Here is a 16037-nt window from a genome sequence, read left to right as displayed (position 1 = left end):
GCACTCTGCAATACTCATCACCGTCACGATGTTATTGTAAACATTCTAAGAGATACTGATGTTGCAACTCCGGATAATACAATTCTGCCTACTTCAGAAGTCAGTCATCACGCAGCACAAGGAATGCCATTAGGCAGCATCTTGTTCAACTGTTTTCTCTTTGACTTTAATTTCAAGTTGTGCACAATGAGATTTTTCCTTCTTTAAACACATGCCCCTGGAGCGTAGGAAACCAAATTTCCTTTAAAAAAAGAAAAAGATCTGGGGAATCTGCAGTCCTGACTCTCAATTGATTGTAATGGGATTTATATACTAAGTGCCTACCTCACCTTCAAAGAGAGGACTGAATCTCCCAAGATATTTGGGCAGAGGGATATTTTTTTCTTCCTGGATTACAGGGAAAGGACAGCTCTGCTGCCCTACAAAATAAGAAAAGGGATTCAGAAAATTAATCAGATAAAGGACAAGCTTTTTAAAGGAAAAATTCTCCTTCTCATGGGTATGAGCACGAAGTCCAAGGCATAAGTAAAGCTCCTGTGCCCTGAGGCTGCCAATGGCCATCTTTGCACAGCTCCTATGTTTCTAGCATTTAAAAGAGAGGGAAGAAACTAACAGGCATCGTGCTTGACCCCTCCCAGCTCACCGATTTTTGGAGTTTATCTTGTGTGAATATAGATCATTGCAGAACAAGTACCAGGCATCCCAAATAGAAGAACATTGTCTAACTTGCCAGTGCATTTAATTTTCCCTAGGCAGAGAGCCAAGTTCAGCAGACACAGATCCTACTAATTTTAATGGAAGTTGCACTTGCCTATGCCAGCAAGTGAAGTTTGCCCCAGGGACTGTGAGCACCACACTACAGTAACTACAACTGTAGCCAGCTTTTATATTCAAAGTACATGTTTGAATGGCTACAGAATTGACTACTTAGCTTTCCTTTGCTTCATCTCTTCTAATGCTGCTTGCACAATCTAATGCCTCCTGTTCTTCATATGCATTTACACATTTCTCCATGAGCAAAGGGTTTCAGCCTGTCAAGGACAATGGGCTTAGGCACAGAATCTGTTCACTGCCCCTGGACTACTAGGAACTTAACTGATATTTGGTGCCACCTATGTAAAAACACTGGTCAGATTTCTCAGAAGACCTCTTACACACCATTCTTGAATTCCTAAGGAAGGTCTGCTTTTCAATGGCCCCAGGGGCTATTGTCTGCAATTTTATACTTATTTTGCTAGCTAGTTTCCCCTTCTTATGAAGTATTTATCACCTTTTAACTCCTAACTCCTTCAGAGCAAAATGTATTTCAATCAAATATTAGCTGAAATCTTCAGTGGCTTTAACCAACAGGTGCTGTGCAAATTCATACCAAGCACACCCATTCCATCATTCACAGAAACTCAGAAATCCTCTCTATCTGACTTTTCAGGGAATGTTGTAATACAAATTATATTAGTAACAATTCCAGGCCTCAGCAAGTTGTATTCTGGTTCTTCACCCTCCAGAGTGGACAACTCTGCTTTACCTACACATCTTCCCTTCTCCCCCTCCTGCTCTTAGACTAAACAGAATTAAATATGCTGACATTCCTCCACTGCACAAGTGGCCCAGGCTTGCATTCTTTAAGTATGTGATGATCCTCTGAAAAGTTCCACTGTTACTTTTGGCTGAAAAATTACCTGTCTGAAAGGCACTGAGTTAAGCCAGATTGCAAGCCAAATTCTTCATTTACTAAGAAATTCAGTATAGCATAGCCCTTGAAATCACCCAGAAATATATATATATATAAATTAAAAACAAACAGGAATAATGTGAACACGGACCCACTTCTCTTCACCTAATAATAAACATTTCTATAATTCTGAAATCCCCTGGACAGCCAAATAGCAAGCCCAGAGCAATTGAGACATTCAAGGTACACTGCCAATAAAGCTGCTACCCATCATAGCTATGCTGAGCAGGATTAAAAAATGAAATATTGAGTATACAAAATAGCATGCATATTTCTGAACAGTTGTTCAGAAATTTTCTGAGTGACCACAGCCATAAGAATGAGGTGAAGGAGGCTGGAGGAGACAGTTTTACCCCTGGCTCTTTGCAGACAAGTCCTTCCCTAGAAGCAGGCTGTCATGGGGTGCAGAGGTCCCATGCAGTTGGAGGGATTATGACCCAAGAATGGAGCTGATGTGATTGCCAAGAAAGTTTAGGTGTAACTTGCATAAGGTACAACTTAGCCAAGAATTAGTCACTTGACTTCACCCTTTTGGATGGCACAGAGAGGAAAATAGAGACACAGGGACTTGAAGCTCCCGTGCCCCCATCTCTTTTGCTGCCATTCCCTGCTGTATCAGTCACACAGAAGTTTCTCCAAAACTAACATGTTAACTGATCCAAATAGATTTGATTCACAAGCAGCATTTCCAAAACACTTGGACACCCCTTGCTAAGAGGCAGAACAGAGTACAATTATAGCAAAAGAGTGCAGTTTCTATCTTATGCAGGTGCCCTGCATTCTCATTCATATTACAGTTAACAGACATTAAAGGTCAGGCACACGTATCAGCCAGAAAATGACATGATGCTTAGTGAGCCTAAACCTGCTCCCATAACATCCAGCTTTGAGAGGTTTTTCTCAAACTAATTGACATTGTTTTCTAGCTAGAGGAACACTTAGCTAAATAAAGGGACAGGCAACACTTCCACAAGGCACTGGCTATGCCATCTTATAATGGTCCCTCTCCCTCGTTTCATAATTCATACAGGTTTACCTAAAGTATATACACAGCATTTTTAATAGCACCAAGCATGAAGTAGAACCAGTCCCTGAGGTCTTCCAGGTCTCCCAACAACCTCAGGAGCTGCTTAGTTCATCTGTGAAAGGAGAAAGTTAGCTTTGGGACTTTTTTTTTTAATTTAAAAAGAAGAAAAACAGGCAATTCTCAATTTCCTATAAGTAAATACCCCATTTTCTGTAGTTCTAATCAGTTCTGCATTCTATGTCATCCCTGGCAACCTCTATTTCTGTGACTGCTGTGTATTCATTCCTCCTTATTGCTTTAAAAGACATCTATCTTTAAAATAAATCTATTAACCCATTTTGTAACTTGCACCAAAGTGGGAATCTCAGCAGAACAAACAAGACACTAATGTTTATAACTCATAAGGTTGAAGAATGGAAGATCTTTTAAAGGGAAATCCCTTTTTTGTTCAAAGCCAACTGAAACACAGATGTTTATTCCAAAAGCCTTCTACCAGTGGAAGAATCTAATACAAAGCGATGCATGTGGAAGCTCCAAACTGGCAGTGACCAACCTACCTTCCAAACATCAGCCAGCATAAGCCAAAAGATACCATTCTGAATCACTTAGCTGAGGTGCAAGACTACTTAACGTGGAGCTTTAGCCAAGCCATGGGGGCTATACTACCTGAAAGGAGGGTAAATCTGTGCCCCACACTGGCTAAAAAGTGATGCCTTAACAGTTCCATGCAGCGCAGCCAGACTCTTTTGTTTCTAGAGCATACAACCACTTCTCTTGTAGAGAATCCTTGAAAATATGAAGTCTCACCAGACTTCTTCACCCATACTCAGGTTTCTAAGAGCGCCTTAAACAGAAAGCAAGAGGAAAAAAAATGCTGCCACACAACACACCAAAAGTAACCTTACTTCACTGTGCTTTGGCAAAAATCCTAGGCAGCAACAAGATTTTCTTTTTAGTTACCAAACAGATCCCATTTCCCTTTTTTTCAGAGTCCACATCCGTATATTCAACTATAGTTTTGGTATCAGCATTTATGGTTTTCATATGGTTACCATTTTGAAGGAAACCACTTCCTCAGTGTAGACACAGCTAGTATATTTCTTTTTTCACATTATTCTGGATTTGGCAGAGTATTTGTATGAGTGGGGAGAGAGGGAGGAAAAACCACAAGGGATAGATATCAGACCAAAATAAATCAAAGGTAAGCATGTTTCTTAAGACGCAGGAAATTGAATATGCAAAAAGCAGTGGGATTTTTCCAAGCTTGCTTTTCTCTCTGTCTTCTCTCACTATAGAGATTCTCCACCATTCAGATCTTCCCTGGTGGGACTTCATGCAAGCAGTAACAATTATCCCTGGTAGTGAGACTACAGTGTCTCAGGAGCAGGTCTTTGCCTACCCTAATAGTATGCAGATTGATACGCTAAATTGAAAAAGAGAAGTCTAAAGAGCAGCCGCAAAAGTTTCAGTCTGCTACTGAAGTCTCACATGGACTGACGTCAACCATTACAGCTGCTTGCTCCATTGCACAGTAACAGTGATGCTTTTTGACACATAATAAATACTGCCTACAGAATACAGCCAGCCATCCTGACACATCTCACATGGCCTGTAACAAACAAAAGTTGGAACAAATGGCAAACCTGAAGATCAGTCCACTATTGGTGCAATCAATGCATTCAAACTCCATTGCATTTAGGATAGACGTGTCTAAAACCCATAAGCTTGGCAGTATAGTTTCATTATGTGGAGGTGGGGGGGGGGAAAACAAACAAACAAAACCCATCAGCATTTTCAAGTTACTCAGATCCTGATCTTTGAGAACAAGTTGACCTAGTTTAAATTCTTCCTGTGCTTGCCTCTCTGAATAGGTTGGCTTTGTCAGCTGCAGTGCCTGGGAAAATAGAGAGCCCAGCCAGCCTTGGAAGATTGCTCCCAACAGTACTTTTACATTTTCTTTTACATTTTCTGGCTGCTTTCTGATAACTCAAAAAAGTTCTGATATATGTATTTATACCTGTTAAATTTTCCATTGGGACTCCAGCTGCAATCTTAACACAGCTAAAGATCAGCAGGTCTTTACGTTCCAAGCAAGCTAGTTTTCATGTAAGTTCTTTCTCCAAATGAAAATAGATCTTGTGAAACAGATATTTAAGAACCATTTAAAGGAATCAGATCAGATTTTCAAACAAAGAAAACAAAGCAAAAAGCATCAGAAACGCTAATTTCAAAGTGCACCAATGCTCTGGGTCAAATAACATGATTTCCAGGATAACAGAAAGTACATCTCTGATTATGTAATGTTTTAATACAAGTCCATTGGGAACATAATACAAACAACAGCTGCTGTTTTGCCAGAGGACAGCATGGATCCCAGCAAGAGATGACAATCATGGAGCAGAGCTGGTTTACACTACCTGAAAATATGGCTCACCTTGCCATAGAGAACTACTATCTAAGAACAGCATGCAATAACCCAGTTTTACCAACGTGCGCTTCTGAACTTCTCTTGCTCTGTCCTGAAGTAGGCACTGACTTAATAGAAATTTGGGGTATGTGATACAATGATCCATCTCTGCAGAAAACAGCCAGGAAAAAAATAAATAAAAAAATTATGTGTTCTCACAATTAGCTGAAGGGTATTGGAGAGTAATTTAAAGAGCAAAGGAATCTGGAGGGATGTTGCATAATCAGAAGCATATTCAGTTGCTCTTCCTAAAGTTTTGCCACTCTACCTATCGCATTTAAGAACTAGTTACTGTTAAGTTACATATGACAACGAACTTTGAAGTTACATATGACAACGAACTCAAGGCATTCAACCAAGAAATCATTATTAGAAAAATATCCCATTAATTACTGCCACAGCTAGAATAATCTGAAGAAAATGAAATAGGTATTCTTATCACTACAAAGGAAGACAATACTAAGTTCTAAGGGGGTGCTAAGAGACTAAGTGCTAAGGGGGTGAATGCTGTTACATTTTGTTTAAAAATACATTCAAAAATAAAAACAATGTCCCGTTTCTCCCTCTGCTGTATAATTCTGAGGAAAGGAATTAGGTGTAAGTTCCATGCATGCACTGCAGTTATGTAATGTCATAGGACGTGTGAGGTAATGATTTATTTCCATGTTACTTTGCTATTATTCAGTCACATAATTCATTTTAGGCTCAATTTGGTGGCAAATGAAAGGGGGTTGTTTAGGTGGATTTCGTGTTGTTGATGGAAATGGAAAGTTACTAAACAAAAATTTAAAAAGATGATAGCTCCAGCAGTCAACTAACAAGGCCTCGTTTCTGTCCTGAAATGGAAAAGCATTAGCCCTATATTCACAGACTCGCCCTAATGCTCAACTACATTCTGGCAGATGATTTCAAGTTAGCAGTCTACCTGGTCCCTAGTGCTGGCAGCATGTAACCACATCTGTTGCAGCTTTCTTCCACTTCTCTTGAAACATGACGGGAGACAGTGATCTGGAGAACAAGAATAATGCAGCATCTTCAGCAACATGCTTCCTTCCAGCTTGTCTCTCCCCCGTGGCTCCTCCCAACACCAAAGGCAAAGAGCAGTTGCCTGTGCAGCCTTCACGCTGGCTTTCTAAGTGTCTGTAATTATTCATTCAGTACCTGACTTTGGATAAATCAAGGAAACCATTTTGAATTTCACAATGTGTAAAGCTCTACTAGCTGTATTTTTTTTTTTTGTTAATACTGCCCTGCCTACTAGTTTGGGCCCCACTGGAAGACAGATATTAATCCAAAGTCTCAGTCAGCAGTTAGCATAATGTTGAAAGCAGACTCAATTCCCCTTACTTCTGCTGGAGCAAGCAATGAAAGCTGAGCTCTTGTTTTGTTACCAAAAAGAGTTTTTAGAGGAGAAGTGGCCAATTCAGCCCCTTTGAAAATATGTTCAAATAGTCAGGTCCATCTGGTGATCATTTCCAGACGATCAGCATTTAGTTGCTTATTTAAAGTATAATTACAATTCTTTCTACAATCATATCCTCTCTGTTTTTTTTCTTTGGCCCAGTTTTTGGTGCTGGAAGCTGAAGCCCATCTAAGTCAGACGAACTCATTAGCTGGGGAAGACAGACTTTCTAAAGCTGGAACAAAACTCCTCTGCCTAAAGTTTGCTTCTCCAAGAAAGAATGGCTGCATTCTCAGACTCTCAATGAACTTGTCAGAATCCTTTTCCAGAAAACCAGCTACAACAGCACAAGCACAGTTCAGCTCCCTCTGCCTGACTTGTTACAGCTCCCCATTTTGATTCACTTTTCTTCTTATCAGCAAGTAGAACTATATGCTGTTTTACTCTGAACAGTCATTCGCACTTAATCCAACTAGTTTATGCTAACACCTTTAAAAAATTGACTGCATACAGGATTTGCCATCCATCCCCCCAGTTGCTTCTTCAATAAGGTTTAAAAACAACATTAAGAAACTTGATAAAATGGAAAGGGATCATCACCCAAGATAGAGGACTGTTTAATACAATCATGAAACGTAAGCAGAATCAAGCTCTACAGTGCTTGGTTTCTAGTATAACTAATTATCATTACAGTGGTTTGCTCTTAGCTACAAGTTTTTACCTGCACAGTTTTTTTTATTTTTTTTGAAAGAAAGGCAAGAAGATCAGTTGTTGCTAGATAGCATGAAGCCACAGATAAAGCCTAAGTTCAAATACAGCAGGCTTCAGGCTCATCTCTTTCAGATCAGAATACAAATGATTCCTTCTCTATTCTGACTTATTCGTCAAGATATAGGATGTTCTTAAAGAGAACTACAAAGCTCTGAAAGGGTATTTTCTAGTTTTTATAGTGTTTCTGTTTGGTTGTTGTTGGTCCTTCCCTCCTCCCACCCCCAAAGCCCTTTAGACACATTTGCATATCTAGAGCAATCTAATAGCAGAATCTGAAATATGAGAACCTATATACAAGCACATAAAAAAGTAAAAGCAACCAAACAAAACAGGTAATATACCTGTGTTAGATAACCTAATGAAAAGTTGTAAATCCAAAGTAACTTACACTGCTTCACATGCAAAAACACCAAAGGCTTCAGTTTTTCCAGGATCCCAGCCCAGCTAAGTACTTAAGGGCACTCATAGGAAGAATAATGAAAATGCTTAAAACCTGACACCTGCTTTGCTACTTCAGGGCCAGCAACCTCGACACTTCTTGTCACGCTTCACTGAAATTTGTTGCATTGATCTTCACTGCTTGCTCATAACCTTGCCAACCACCCTGCAGCTCAGAGCATAGGCCGCTCCACGCAAGACTTGGCACAGCTGCTTTTTCCATTAAAATGCATGGTGCAAAAAGTGGTTACTATGCTTCTGACATAGCTCTTGATGAAACTACAGAGAAACCTAGTATAGAAGCTTTCAGGAAGACTATAGGGAAAAGAATATGCCCCCTTTGTAATGCCTCATTGGAATAGCTGCACAGCATGCCTACCTGAAGTGCCATTAGGCAGCAGCTACTTCTGGTGGCTCATTTGGAACTGAGGCATTTCTCTGGGCTGATGTGTTTGTCTGGTTAGTGCAACAATCAGATTCTGGTCCTGGTTCCTACACAGCCAGTGAGTCACTTACATCCTTCTTGACTCAGCAAAATGCATGGCCACCCTGGAATTTATAGAGAATAAATGAAACAAACTTCAGGCCAGTTTGCTTCATTGAGACTTGAGCATGCCCTTTGAAGAAGAATGTCTGCTTTGCTAGACTACATCCTCTATCTTCTACAAAAGGAACAATATTAAATAGCAATGGGCTATTCTTCCCTTTCAATTGCCTTTGTCTTGCTTATTTAGTCAGTAAACCATAGAGAAATGAAAAACTGTCCATTTTAACCTTCATTGTGTGAACATAACTCTCAGTTAAAGACCATTAGAGTAAATTGAATAACTCTAAGATGTGAAAATTTGGCCAAAGTAATTTTTTAGGCAAATTAAATACGCAGAACGTAGCTGCAATCTGTTTCAAATGATAAAATATGAGACATCAATGTGTTGAACAGACTTGCAATGCTTTCATGCTAGAATCACAGCACATGATGACCAAGTCTTTAGACACACATTGAGGTGAGGGAGTAATACCCAAAATACATAGTTGCAGGTAAACAGTAGTCTAAGGATAAGAACATTAAAAAGAGCACACGTGGTGATGATCTTGTGTATGATAAGCTGAGCACAGGACAATAATATTACAACTCAATCTCAAATGAAAACTAATTAACCACTTATGAGAAAAAGGAAAAAGGGGATAGCAAAATTACAGCTTGTTTGCCAGTACCCCAGGGCCTCTTACTAGACTGTTTCCCCTTTGGAGACAGTAGCATTGTAGATAGACAGTAACATTGTACGTAGACCGTAACAGAGCAGTAACATTGATAGGGCTGTCAGGAGGATAGTGTCCTAACACATGATGCAGGTGTCAGCACACCAGGGTGACAAAGCACAAGTGCTGACAAGCATCTGCTCCTCATCATTCAGCCTTCCGATCCCTAGAAATACTGTTCTACACAGGAATAATTTGCACAAACATGAATATACCAAACACCAAAGATAATTCCTACTGTAAGCATAAAGCAACATAAGGAAAAAATATGGAAGTATCTAAGACCATCCCAACCATTTATATAATTGAAATAAAAACAGCTTAGCATACACCTTGCCAGCACGCACAGTATAGCTCTGCAATGCTGGCGTACTGAAGTTCACCATCAGAAACTTCTGGTTCTAGAATCAAAACTACCTCACCTATTGCTCATCACTTTGCAGGAGAAAAATAAAACCTCTGCAGTAAATGCCAAGTGTATAAAGCAGAAATAACCTTTTTCAATTATTGTTTCAGAAATCTTCAGAAAAGTTATCTGCACAGAACTTCTGATGATTCCTCTCACTAATCTGGAGATGCAATCAAATCACAAAACATAGAGAGTCTATTCATATATGAGGCGGACCAACATCGTTGCTCATGTGCCACATAAGGAAACAATTTTAGCACAACTGTACCTTACATACAATAACTCTAGCACTCTGTAAGTGAACTGGACTTGCTGCAAAGATTGTCACAACAGTTAAATGCTGCAGACTTTACTCTGTGAGCTTCAAGCTTCCTGAACAGAACAGCATGACTATGTACAGATGATCAAGAAGTCCTAAACTGGTATACATTAATCTCATTCAAAGTGAGACTCGGCAGTCCTTGTGGGTCACATCCAACTGAGGATATTCTATGATTCATTTATCCACCTGAAAAGAAACACCTTTCATGTCACTAGAAAGCACAGATCCTTTGAACAAAGGGTGGCATTTCCACTGCAGCAACCAGTGTAACAGTGCTCAAAGAGAACTTCATCCTGCGCTCTCATCCCAAAGGGGCGATAAGGGCTCTCCAGAATAAATACAACAGTCCACTTCTGTGAGCCTTATTTAATCAAGTGACCTACTGAATTCTCACCAGCATAAGCACTTGTTTTCCATCACCAAAGGTCCATAGGACTAGAGAATATTATTTTGATACTGCAATACAAGAAAACCATACCTTACATTTGCTCTGATTTTATTATTGCCTACAGTTTCTAGCAGCAATTTGGACTCTACACTTTTCTGCACTAGAGCTATAATAATGTACAGCTACATTCAGCAAGGCCTAGCAGTATTTATAGCAATATCTTTAGTTTCCTTTTGACATTACCTTTTATTTCCATGCTGTAAGCAAAGACCACAGAATGCAAATATGAATTTTGATCAGCACTAACTGAAGAAAATTATAAAGAGTTCTTGCTGACAGAGCTGACACATTCAAGTTCTGTCAACAGCTCAACCTTTGAACAGCCTCACAGCCTTCTCCATCACTTCTGAATTTTGTTACTCCAGAACTGATTTGGGGAAGAGGTATGGGAATGGGCAAAGCTACTTCTTCGGCTAAATACAAGTAGTTCCCCACCTTGCTCAGCAGGCTTCACAAAGAGAACAGAAGGCAGAGGATGCTTTACCCGTTCCTTGCACACTGCACACTTGTGCTAAGAAGTAGTAACTAAATTAGCAACACTTTGGAGGCATCTGGTACTGCAATCTCCTTTCAAGAAAAACAAGCTTACTGTATAAATGATATACCAGGAGAGGGACCTCCTACTCCCTTGAAGCTGGCAATCTATGAAAGATTTCAGATAGCTCTAACAGAGCATCCAGGAGAATTAAAGAAATCACAGACATTTCTACACAACTAAATATCCCTTCACTTAGAAGTAACAGATTCCTACCATTCAGTCTTTACATCATTCTATCAGTAATTTGTCTATTAGCAGCTCACTCACTGAATTTTTCATCAACATATGAAGAAACTACTTAAAACTGAAATATTTTTCATATAAACATGATTAACTGTATGAATGAATTAGCACAGCAATTCATTCAAATTTTCCCCACCTTTCAAAGGAGCAATGCATTATTATAAAATATAAGTTTTAAACCAAGTCCTGCTTTACTCTCATTAATATTAGGCAGGCACGCAATAACAACATGCTGCTAACATAGCCAGCAAGACAAAATACCTTGTCAGCTCCTACAAGTTCATCAGTGGTGGCTGCTTTATTTGATTTATGATATCAGAAGCAATGTAAAACCCTGTGTGTGGTCCTTGGGAAAGAAAGTCCTCAGCAGTGGTGCTGCTGCAAGAAGAACTCATAGCCTCTCTGCCACACAGAGAGATGCAACTGCCAGCAAAGCCACAGAACAGACCAGGAAAAATGTGAATGGATCAAGAAAACATCATAGACACAGGTAAGCATACCGAACCTAAGACAGACATTCTGAACTGCAAAGGACTTCAAGGATGAGATGAGACTCCCTGCATTAGACTGGCTGCCAAACAATGTTCACAGCTGGACTTTGGAGTTTGATTCCTTGCTGCTCTTTGACACTTCTTACCCCAAATCAATACTACATTATTTAACAATTAGCACAACCAATTCCACCCTTTACAGAGAATGGAGCAAGTTTTTATTAGCTGCCCCAAAGCCATGAAAGACTCTCTCATGATAGAGCAAGGGAAAAAAAAAAGCAAGCAGAAGTCTTTGGCCACTCCAGTGCATCAAACTATCAAAGAGTTTGAATGCAACTGTCATATCTTTGTGCATCTGTAAACAAATAAAGCAATGAACTATGGTTGCATAACAATCTATTAATCAACATCCTTATGCAAAGGTCATCTCTCACAAAAGAAGTGAGCTCAACAGATTAGCTCTGCAAGAGTAGAGAACTGTGAGACTTAAGAGGCTGTGCCACAGTTTTCCCCTATAGCTTCTGGCAACAGAGACTGACAGAGCTTTTCAACACTCATAGTTATTCACGGGCACAAGGTAGAAGAGTTTATAAACCTCTTACGTAATGTTAAAACTGCATCTATATTTGCCGCAGATCTTACACATCCAAATCCATCTGTAAATATCTCAGTTTCCACGACACTGAAGCCATCAGGAACTGAGCGTATCAGAGATCAGGCAATGACGAAATCTCTGTCTTCCCACTTGCAATGTGTCATATGTAGATTGCGTATTGCCTGAAAGAATAAATAGCAAACCCTTGATAAAAAGGTAAAGCAGGGATTTACTTTTGCTTTGCTTTTAGGTACCACATACTTTAGTTTGATCTCTATAAATTCCAGGAGGCTGAAGGGAAAACTAGAACAAACAAATATCAACAGAATGCAGCTTCTCCAGGTCTGGCACTGGCAATCTGCTGCTTCCTATAGGAAGTGCTCTCATGGCATATCTGCTTTTACTTCAGTGTTTGAGACTACAGCTTACTTCAAATAAGATATTCACCCTTCTTGACATCTGGACCATCTTCATGTGCCTATGACTAATAAGAACCTAGATATTCCATAGGTTATTTTTGCTGCAGTTCACCTGACACTGACACTTCCACACGTGTAAGGCATTTAAAAATTAACAAGTTTATCTAAAGCGTGCAATGAAAGAAATTCTGCCCTTAGTCACTTATTATTTGTCTTCACAAATTCAGATGACATTCCTCACACCACAGTATGCGATACACCACAGGTATTTCCTCTTTCTCAGTACAGACCCGGTTGTGGTATCTCAAATAACTCAACCTCAACAAACTCAAACCTCAACAACTAATGATAATCTTCCCTTCATAAGTTTAAAAACATTCCTATTTGCCAAATCATCATCTACTTGTGTAAAAAGTTTATTACCTTCCTGTTTATCACCTCCCTTTAAGTACTGGAAGGCCATAGTAAGGTCTCCCCAGAGCCTTATCTTCTCCAGGCTGAACAAGCCCAGCTCCCTCAGCCTGTCTTCACAGGAGAGGTGCTCCAGCTATCTGGTCATCTCTGTGTCTCTTCTCTGGATCCTCTCCACATCTTTTCTGAGTTGGGGGTCCCAGACCTGGGCACTTAAATAACCACAGGACAGAACAATTGCTGTACATAGTTTGAGGCAAGTAAATTCCACAGCAAACAAAATTCTAAGAAATTGTCTTATTAACAAATTACTACTGCTTTGTTTTCACTGGAAATTGTAGAAAAGCTTAGTCTCAATGAATCAGATTAATTGAGCCAAAACATAGACCTCCCCCCTGCATAGACTCTAATCTGCATTCTGTGTGCTCTCTGGACAGGTGGCACTTCCTGAGGAAAGAAAGAGAATCAGGCATTAACCTGAGATTTTCTTTGCAAAACCAGGAGGCCCACAGCCAGGTCAGAAGAAAGGAGGCACTGCAGTGCAGATCTAGATAAATTACAGACACTGTCTGGAACTGAAGATATTATATCATCTGCACTGATGGGCATTTTGTTTGTGAAACCAAATCCAGAGCAAGCAATGAACCAGTCCTTGATGATTGATCTGGCACAAAATTACTCTACATTGTATCTCCAAAATCTTGAGTTACACTTGCTTATATTTAGTACATTTAATAACTAATAAGGCATGCAAGTTAATAAAAACCAAAAGCTACAAGAATACTTCCACAGCAGTGCAATGTATCAGTTCCACCCTTTGTGCTGCTTTATTCTCTCTTCAGCATCTATATCTCATTTTCTTCAAGACTATTCCCCTGTACCTATTCCTATTCCTGCAAATTCAGTTTGGAGGTGTCAGGGCTGCTGGAAGGGAGAGAGAACAAGAGAAAGTATTTTAAATTGGAAAAAATCCTCTAAGTTACTTGATATATTTTCAACAAAGAAAACTTGAGGCAATGTGATAAACTCTTTACATATTACCCTTATAAAAGGCTTCTGTCCCCTGGCTAGTTCACTCTTATTATTCAAAGAAATGAATTCCAGCTCCTTTCTATTCCCCTCCTTCTCCTCTCCTTTCTGAGGTGCTGCATTTGATTTTGAAAGGAATTGGGAATTTTGAGGCATTCCATACCTGGTGTGCAGGCTGTTACAAAGGCCTTTCATTAGGAGATTACATAAATGGTACTTGAAGTAATCATGGTACAGAAAAGATACTTTAAACGAACAATTTATTCATGCGATAAGCGTTGCCTCGTTTATTTTCCATAGAAATAGATCTGATTAATGTTTCTATTTTCAAAGCCCATTAAAGCACAGTCTGCCTTTGGCAAACCGTACACAGATTCACGATGTTAAACAATGTTTTTGCTTTGTTTATAGTATGTTTACTTACTATTATTTTGTGACGTAGTTTTTGTGTTCAGCTTGTGACAACCATAAATGAAATTCTGTTGAAAATAGAAACCAACAACTAACCTGAGATGAATAATTTCATCTCTCCGCATCCAAATATAAAATAAAAAGAATCAACTACAAGATTTGAGAGCAAAACTGAAATTATATCACCAGCAGGCACAAGAGCTGCCAACCAAGAGCAGAATGGCAAAGGTTACAAGGTGAATGGGAAGTACGGAGTCTGATTAATTAGAAACTATTACCCTGTCCCTCTTTTAGGCAGACTTGCCAGCTTCTCTGCAGAAATGGTTCCCAGAACCTTCACCAGGTCGGTGATTGTGAAATAACTTCAGCCTAGGAAAACGCACGTTTTACAAATACTTGGTCTAGACAGTGTGTTTATCCATGGAAACTCTCAAGAAGCTTGAAAAAAGAACATTCTTAAGTTGAACAATATTATCTAGATCACATCCCATTACAAGGTCATTTCTCAGCACATTTTTGCTATTAAAGGAAGAACAGCGAATCACTTGTCCATGAAATCTGATGCTGCTTTTGAACGCTTCAGGGTGGGTGTCTGCTTATCCCATAAAAACAACGACAGGAAAAAAAGGCAAAAATACTATGTACCTCAAGAAGTTTACGGGTAGGATCATTTTTATAACTAGATTTATAAGAGTCTGAAATCACAGTATTATTTTTCATCTCTAAAACAACACTTGTTTGCTTTTAAAACTAATTACTGAAAGACAACTAAACTATGTTTGACAAAAAAAGCCACAAACTCCTCTCTTCTGTCCAGTTGCAATATAGCAAAGCACAAAATCCTTTACACAGAGGGAACATCCTTTCAACTTAGACATTAGCTTGGACAAAGAATTCTGCTGTAATTCATATATCCAATACAATAACCAGCATGCTTCTTTTCTGTTCTACTTCATTGAGACCAATCTGGATCCTTACCCTACTCATCTCAGCAGGATAACTAATATGTTAGCAAAGAGCTAATTTGGGGGAGGGCGGGAGGGGGGGAAAGGTTTGTTGTGGCCTGTTGTTTTTTGCTTTTTTTTGTGTTTGTTTTTTTTTAAACCTTCTCATATAAACTGCTTCCCCTAGCTCTGCAACCAGTGAGAAGACTGATCCTCAATGTAAAGCTGAAGCTGCCACACGTAAATGACAGTAAGCAGCCTGCCGTTCCTTAGCCTTCACTGGAAAAGGTTCCTCCAGTACAGTAGAGGCTGAGGGGAGGCATGAAGAGTTCACAGGGGATTATGCATGAGGAGGAGAGAATGAGGTACTACTGCAGAGACAGTTTCAAAGCACACTGAGCCAGAAATGCCTCAGCTGCCTTGAGACTGGAGCCCAGTACCCCCAGAAGCATCACCAAGGGGCCATACTGTACAAGTGAGGTGGGTGCAACATCAGAGCCAGATGGTGTTGGAGCTCACAGGGCTCATAGACACTTTTCTGTTTTAACTCAGTTTTAGTTTGGTTTCGTCTAAAAGAAATATAGTCAAAACAACAGAAGCAATAGTACTTACACATTCTTCAGGTTCACAGAGAAAAGCCAGCATCTTATTTTCCTCTTTAAGACTGCTCTCCACAGAAG

At 39.6% G+C, this 16037-nt stretch overlaps 1 protein-coding gene across 8 annotated transcripts in view; it reads right to left on the bottom strand.

Moving 5' to 3' along the window:
• Positions 1 to 16037, bottom strand: part of INSC (INSC spindle orientation adaptor protein) — a 128536-nt gene that overhangs the window by 95026 nt on the left and 17473 nt on the right. Inside the window, exon 1 of one of the 8 annotated variants that reach the window (XM_085550200.1) lies at positions 8217 to 9401. The exons of the other annotated variants lie outside the window; for them this stretch is intronic. The gene's annotated coding sequence lies outside the window, so the exon portion shown is untranslated. Of the gene's footprint in view, positions 1 to 8216; positions 9402 to 16037 lie in introns of those variants that run through there. 8 annotated transcript variants of the gene reach the window in all.

This window comes from Coturnix japonica, chromosome 5, assembly GCF_054131305.1.
Source record: "Coturnix japonica strain WE chromosome 5, WE-NBRP24, whole genome shotgun sequence".
NCBI lineage: Eukaryota > Metazoa > Chordata > Aves > Galliformes > Phasianidae > Coturnix > Coturnix japonica.
This window is presented reverse-complemented; position numbering and strand designations above follow the sequence as displayed.